The following is a 7500-nucleotide window of genomic DNA, read 5'->3' on the forward strand; positions in this document are numbered from 1 at the left end:
TGCTTCTTCTCCAGCATCCCCCAGGTGTGCAACCATGGAGTACGTCACTAGGTCGCTCCCTGGAGCAGTGTCGGAGGATCTCTTACGTTGAATCCTGGATCAACATGGCTGATAAACATTTCCTTCCGGAAATCGAAATAGAAGGATATAAGTTTTTTCATAAGGATAGGGTCGGCAGGAATGGGGGAGGTGTAGCACTTTTCGTTAAAAATACATTAAACTGTATTATCAACAATTCGATTAAGGAAGAGGACTGTACGGAATCTATTTGGGTAGAGATTATAGGCAAGAATAAGAAAGTTATTATTGGCGTCTTGTATAGACCTCCTAACCTTAGCATTGAGCAGACTGATTCCCTAATTCATGAAATTCACAGAGCGTCCCAATACAAAAACGTTGTAATCATGGGAGATTTTAACTATAGAAACATTGACTGGGAAACTTTAATAGGAGATCATGAAGCGAAACAATTCCTAGATGTGGTGCAGGATAATTTCCTAAAACAAATGATTACCGATCCTACGAGGGGACAAAATACCCTGGACTTAATTCTAACAAATAATGAGCACCAAATTAGCAGCATAATAGTGGGCGATAGTCTAGGCTTTAGCGATCATCAAGAAATAAGATTTAATATTATTTGGGAAAAAATAAAAAGTACAAATAACGTTCAAGTACCAGACTTCAGGAAAGCAAACTTTGACAATATAAAAACCTATTTGAAATTGAATACGAAAAACAATCCGGACGTTTCAAACATTCTTGATTCTCGTTGCGGGGCTGATAATCAGAAGTGGGTCAAGGAGGATACGCGTACCTTGGGTCAGGTCTGGGTCAAAGAGAGAACTACGCATACCTTAAGTCAGGTCTGGGTCAAAGAGAGTGTTGCGCGTGCCTTGGGTCAGGTCGATTCGGGGCGACGGCCCAAAAATCAGGTCAGTACTTTGGATGAGATGTATAGCAATCTGGCAGATCTAATTATTAATGCACAAAACACATTTATCCCCCTAAAGTCAATACGAAAAAATAGTAATACTCCCAAATGGATGACGGACAGATTGAAACATGAGATCGGAATTAAAAGAGGACTTTACGTAAAAATAAAAAACGGGGAATCACACCTTAGATCAAGATATAACGAAATGGCAAAGCTGGTTAAAAGGAATACACGTTCAGCGAAACGTAATTATGAAATCAAGGTTGCCAGTCAAGCAAAATCCAACCCAAAGGGTTTCTTTCACCTCTATAGAACAAAAAATAAAGAAAGAATAGGACCAATTAAAAACGATGAAAATGTCATGATAGAATCGGAAGAAAAAATGAGTGAGGAGTTTAACAATTATTTTCTATCGGTGTTTACTAATGAGAGGTTAGATAAAGTACCTGACTGTGATCCGATTTTCAGAGGGGATGAAGAAAATAGCCTAACTAATATCAGCATTAGTAAAGAAGAAGTTATCAAGCAGATTGACAGACTTAAAGCTACAAAATCTCCGGGTCCGGACGAAATTTTTCCAAGAATGCTTAAGGAGTGTAGATTTGAAATCTGCGACCGGTTAACTGAAATATTCAATAAATCGGTAGACACTGGTTCTGTTCCAACTGCTTGGAGGCAGGCAAACGTTGTTCCTGTTTTTAAGAAGGGAGATAGATCGACCATATGCAACTACAGGCCAATCAGTTTGACGTCGGTTATAGGAAAGATGCTTGAATCAATAATAGTAAATAGACTCAGAGAACACATTGAAGGGCATAATTTAATTCGTGATTCACAGCATGGTTTCTCCAAAGGTAAGTCATGCGTAACTAATCTTCTATCCTTTTACGCTAAGGTATATAAGGCATCAGACAACAATGAAAATTACGATGTTATTTACCTTGACTTTAGCAAAGCGTTCGACAAAGTGCCACACCAGAGACTACTAAATAAAATCAAAGCCCATGGCATAGGAGGAAAAGTGTTAGAATGGATTAGAGCTTGGATTAGTAACAGAAAACAGCGGGTCACCATAAATGGAATAAAATCTAGGTGGGGCAATGTTACTAGCGGGGTCCCCCAGGGCTCGGTTTTGGGTCCCTTATTGTTCATTATGTATATAAACGACTTAGACGATGGGTTAAATAGTGATGTTAGTAAGTTTGCGGACGACACTAAAATAGGACGCCAAATTAGGTCAGGAGAAGACGCCCAGATTCTGCAGGATGATCTTGATAAACTGTTAACATGGTCGGTGAAATGGCAAATGAACTTCAATATCTCTAAGTGTAGCGTGTTAAACGTAGGGCTACACAACCCCGAAAATAGATACAACTTAGATGACACGTTTTTAGAAAAATCTGAGTGCGAGAGGGACTTGGGAGTTCTGGTGAGTCCGGACCTTAAAACCAGGAAGCAGTGCATTAGCGCCAGAAATAAAGCAAACAGCGCATTAGGCTTCATTGCTAGGACGGTAACAAATAGAAGTGCAGAGGTAATTATTAAACTCTATCTAGCAATAGTTAGACCCATCCTGGACTATGCGGTACAGTTTTGGTCTCCGTCCTACAAAATGGACATAAATTCACTAGAATCAGTACAGAGAAGAATGACCAAAATGATACAAGGACTCGGAAATTTGCCTTACGAAGAGAGGCTTAGGCACCTAAACTTACACTCTCTGGAAAGACGCAGAGTGCGGGGTGATCTAATAGAAGTGTTCAAGTGGATCAAAGGCTATAACAAGGGTGATGCAAACAAGGTCATCATAATAAAACAACAGGGCAGGACTCGCAGTAATGGGTATAAACTGGACAAATTTAGATTTAAGAAGGTAATAGGCAAGAATTGGTTTACAAATAGGGTGGTCGATGAATGGAATAAACTTAGTAACCACGTAGTAAGCGCTGAAACTATCAGTTGTTTTAAAAAACGATTAGACAACTTTATGGATGGGGACGACAGGTGGTGATGGATACGGAGCTGCCTAGTGTAGGCCTTATGGTCTTTTGCAGTCTCCTTTATTTCTTATGTTCTTATGTTCTTATGTGTGAGGCTTGCAGCTCATGGATGGTGAATGGCGTGTCCGTGTCACCCGGAGACCCCATGGCAGCTTGTATCCTGGTCTCTCTTGGTTCACGGAGCATGGCCTGCCTCTGTTGCAGCTCGACGGGTAGCGTGGCTGTGTGCGTGCGTCTGGCAAATTCTTGCGCCAGATTTTCTGCCTCGCACTGTGGTGCACGGGGAGCGCGCCGTGGTGGGGTACGGCTGGTCGCTATGTGGAGTTTCCCCCAAAGTTCCTTTAGCGTGGTGGACTCACTAAAGCTTTGGCACCATTCTAGCCACTTCTCGCTACGCACACGTCGAGCTGTCTCCTTGGCCTCTTCGACGGCACTCCGGAGGTTGGCCAGGTTAGCAGGGTTGTGGTGTCTACGCAGGATCTTTCGTAGACGGTTGACCCTGTGGTTGGCATCCTTGATCTCTTGGTTGTAGTACCAACCATCTCGATGTCTCCTCCTGTTGAGGCCCTTCTTAGGTATTGCCTCCTCTGCCGCTGCATGAATAGCAGAGACCAGTGAGGCCTCCGCATCGTCCAACTCACCCATGGCCAGAGCGTCGGTGACGACCTCGCGAGCCACTCTGTCCTTGAACAACGTCCAATTGGCCTTGCGCGGGTTCCACCTTCCTATTCTCTGGACCACTGGGGGTGGCGGGGCTACGGTGAGCGACATGTCTATTCCAAAATGATCACTCGTAGCCGTGTCGTTGATGCTCCACGACATCCGATGCAGCAATGAGGAGGAGACAAATGAGAGATCGAGCCTGCCATGTCGTACATGCGTCGGCGACCCGTCGTTCAGTAGGACCACACCCGGGCTGGTGTTCAGGATTTCATCAATGTGTCGCCCGGACGAGTTTGTAGGCGACACAGAGTGAAGAATGGGGTGGTGCGCATTAAAGTCACCTGCGATGATGTACTGCTCGTCCTCCTCCGCTACGGTGCATACTTCCCCCAGGTCCAAGTGTCCACGCACAGGGGCCTTGTAAATGTTATACACATGGACCGTTTCATGGGGGAAGTGCAGTCGAACTGCGAGCACCTCCACATCTTCCCCACACTCTATTGGTGGGTCTACTCTTGAACATGGGATGGACGCATGGACAAGGGTCATACAACCTCTGCTTGTGTCCGTTTGGGGCGACACGAACACGTGGTATCCAGAGATCCTGATCTCTTCCTCTCCCACCAGGGTCTCTTGCAAGAGGATGACCTGTTTTTCCTCCTGCCGTATGATGGCTTGCAGAAGTGACTGTTTCGCTCTGAATCCAAGGATATTCCATTGGAGGAAGCGAACAGTCTGGGTGGTCGAGCGCACTGTGGACACTCTATCCATGGTGCTCGTTGTCTTCTGATGACGATGACGGGCTTGACGGCGAAGAAGAAGAGCCCTCGCTGCTACCATCAGTGTCCGTATCCGCCCCTTCGTTTCCCCTAGGTACGTCAGGGAATCCAGCCACAAACGCTGCGCCACCTGCCTTAGAGAGGGTAACCTCTCGCCTCGTCTGGTACCGCTGGACTCGAACTGGGCCCTCAGGCAGTGTAGCCGCCTTGACCGCGGCTCCTGCTTTGCCTTTTCGGGCCGGCTCGTCAGACGTTGGCGGCTCTGCGCGTACTGGGGAGGGCGCTGGATCCTCCTCGGGTGTTCGGACACTGGTCGAGGGCACTGCGGGAGGCTGCGCAGGAGATGGGATCGTTGGAGAGCTTTCGGTCACCTGGGTGGTACCTGGTGCAGCGGATGGAGACATGGAGGGCTTGGTGGCAGGTGAGCACTTTTTGATGGAGACCATCGCCTGCGCCATGTCCTTGAGGAAGCTCGTAGCTTCCCTGACCTGGTCTTCCGAGCTCCCCAGGTGGCGGGCCAGCGCAGCCGCGGCGACCATGACGAACTGCATCAGTTCGTCATCCTGGAAGGTGAGTAGCCGCGGAAGGGCTTGCGCCGGCTGCTGCTCCCTTTGGACAGGAGGTTCTGCTGGGGGGCTGCGGTTCTTGGTTCCGTTATGGAACTGGGGCCGCTGAGGGAGCCCAGGGAACTCTGCCTCCGTTAGCGCAGGCGACGGTGTTGGAGGCTGCTGGCGTGGCTCCCTCGGTTGCCGAGGGTGTTTCCACACCGAGGGACGGGGCGGGGCTGGAACGTAGTCCTCTCTGGCCTTGTACACCTCCCTTGTAGCCTTGGCCTCGTCTCTGCGGACACCGCAGGCAAGGCTCCAAGCATGATGTGTTTTGCCGCAGTTGGGGCGGCACTTAGCCGTCGTCTCCTCGTTTTTCTTGTGCTTTGAAATGCACGTGTCGGTGGTATGTGGGCCACTACAGATGCCGCACTTAAACGAGCGTCTGCAGTGCCTTTGGTGGTGCCCGTACTGCTGGCAGCGAAAACACCTCATGGGGTCCGGCACAAAGGTGCGTAGTGGGAACGTGCCCCACATGCCCAGGTCCAGTTCCCTCAGTGCGGGCCCCCGGAGGGTAACCACGACCTGCCTGGTGTTCTCCTTCCTCCAGGTGCATCTCTCTGCACTGATCACCTGTGGATGCTCTTCGATGGCGTCCAGGGTATTAACCGTTGACCAGCCCTGTAGCACCATCTTCGTTCCCTTTTCTGCTCCTCTCCTTCCACCCTCTGGAGGTTTACCCTCCTACCACTGACCTCCGTTAGGTTGGCAAGGGCAGAAGTGGCGGCCTCATCCTTAGGAGAGATGAGAATCTCTCCGGTTGGCAGGTACTTAAAAGTGATGCTCCAATTGCTATGCTCTTTCTCGATTTCTCGAGAAAGCGCATAGGCTCATTGGAAACCTTCTGGAGACTTTGGGATCTTGTATCCTGTGGTGACCAAAGGGGGCGATGCCCTCCTGGCCCCTTCCGCTTGCTTGCTCCCGACTCTCCTGCCCATCTCCAGAGCGAATAGCACGCTCTTTCTTCTTACTCCTCTTTTGGCCAGCAGTCACCCAGCCTCCTTCACCGTCATCGCCCGTTTCTGAAAGGCGCGTGGATTCATCCATTCTTGCTGTTGCTGGTAGCAGGAAACGAGGGATCGAGACAGGATGTGTAGGCGGGAAAGCGGAAGGGTAGTGATTGGGGAGGCGGAGGAGGGAGAGGTGGGGAGAGGAAAAGGAGGGAGTGATAGGGGAGGAGGGATAGTGGAGAAGTGAGAAAGGAAGAAGTAAGGGTGAGCGTGAGGGAGAGGGTGGTAAAGGGGGGGAAGTAGAGTGATAGGTGTAGTGGAAGGAGGAAGGGAGTTTAAGGGTGAGTGGCGAAGGGCAAGGATGGAAGAGCAACTAGGTACAGGGGAGGAGAGTGAGAATGTGGGATAGGAGAGGACGGGTGGAGGAGATGGTGAGGAAGTAGGAGAAGAAAGGGTATGAGCAGGAGGGGTTATGGAGGAGGAGGAAGTTGTGAGCGGGAGAAAATAGGAGATGGAGGAGCGAAGTGGAGATAGGCAGAGGAGGGAGAAGAGTAGAGTGAAGGTGGAGGAAGAGGGAAAATGGAAGGGGAGGTAGTATGGAGGTAGGGAGATGAGGGTTATGAGAGGGAAGGGGGAAAGGGGAGAGGGAAAAAAAAAAAAAAAAAAAAAAAAGGGAAAGAAGGGAAAAGAAGGGAAGGGGGGAAGGGAAGGGGGGAAGGGGGGAAAAGAGCACTACACTACATCGTGTTTAAAACCGTACACTTTTAACACTTGATATCGTACTTAGTCACTGCACTTTTACGAAGGTACGATAAGGAGAGACTTATCGTACTTAGTCACTGCACTTTCACGAAAAAAAAACAAAAAAAAAACACTACAGTACACTACACTATACTTTTAGCACCGCACTCGGAATTATGATATCACTTAATCCCTTCAATTGCACTTTTTCACTACACTATACTTTTAACACTGCACTCGGAAGTACTTAGTCACTGCACTTTCACGAAAGACGAAAGAACACTACACTACACTACAATGCTTCTAGCACTGCATTTCACACAGAGAAACTTCACTACTCTATACTTTTAGCACCGCACTCGGAATTATAATATCACTTAATCCCTTCAATTGCACTTTTTTACTACACTATACTTTTAACACTGCACTCGGAAGTACTTAGTCACTGCACTTTCACGAAAGACGAAAGAACACTACACTACACTACAATGCTTCTAGCACTGCATTTCACACAGAGACACTTCACTACACTATACTTTTAGCACCGCACTCGGAAGTATAATAATTATACTTCTAATCACAACACTATTATTCACACGCTTAATTTCAACCACTACACAACGAGGCGGAGCACTTCGCAGACGAGCGAAACGACGTTGAGCGACCGCTGATCCACGGTGGCCGGATGTCTAGACGAAGTTGCACTTAATATCGGAAGTATAGTAACTATACTTCCAACACCGTATTTGTTTTTACACAGAACACTTCACTGCACTATACTTTTAGCACCGCACTTAATATCGGAAGTTATTTCTCACCGAACAC

Source organism: Oratosquilla oratoria, chromosome 40, assembly GCF_046742065.1.
Source record: "Oratosquilla oratoria isolate Oo_2021 chromosome 40, ASM4674206v1, whole genome shotgun sequence".
Lineage (NCBI taxonomy): Eukaryota > Metazoa > Arthropoda > Malacostraca > Stomatopoda > Squillidae > Oratosquilla > Oratosquilla oratoria.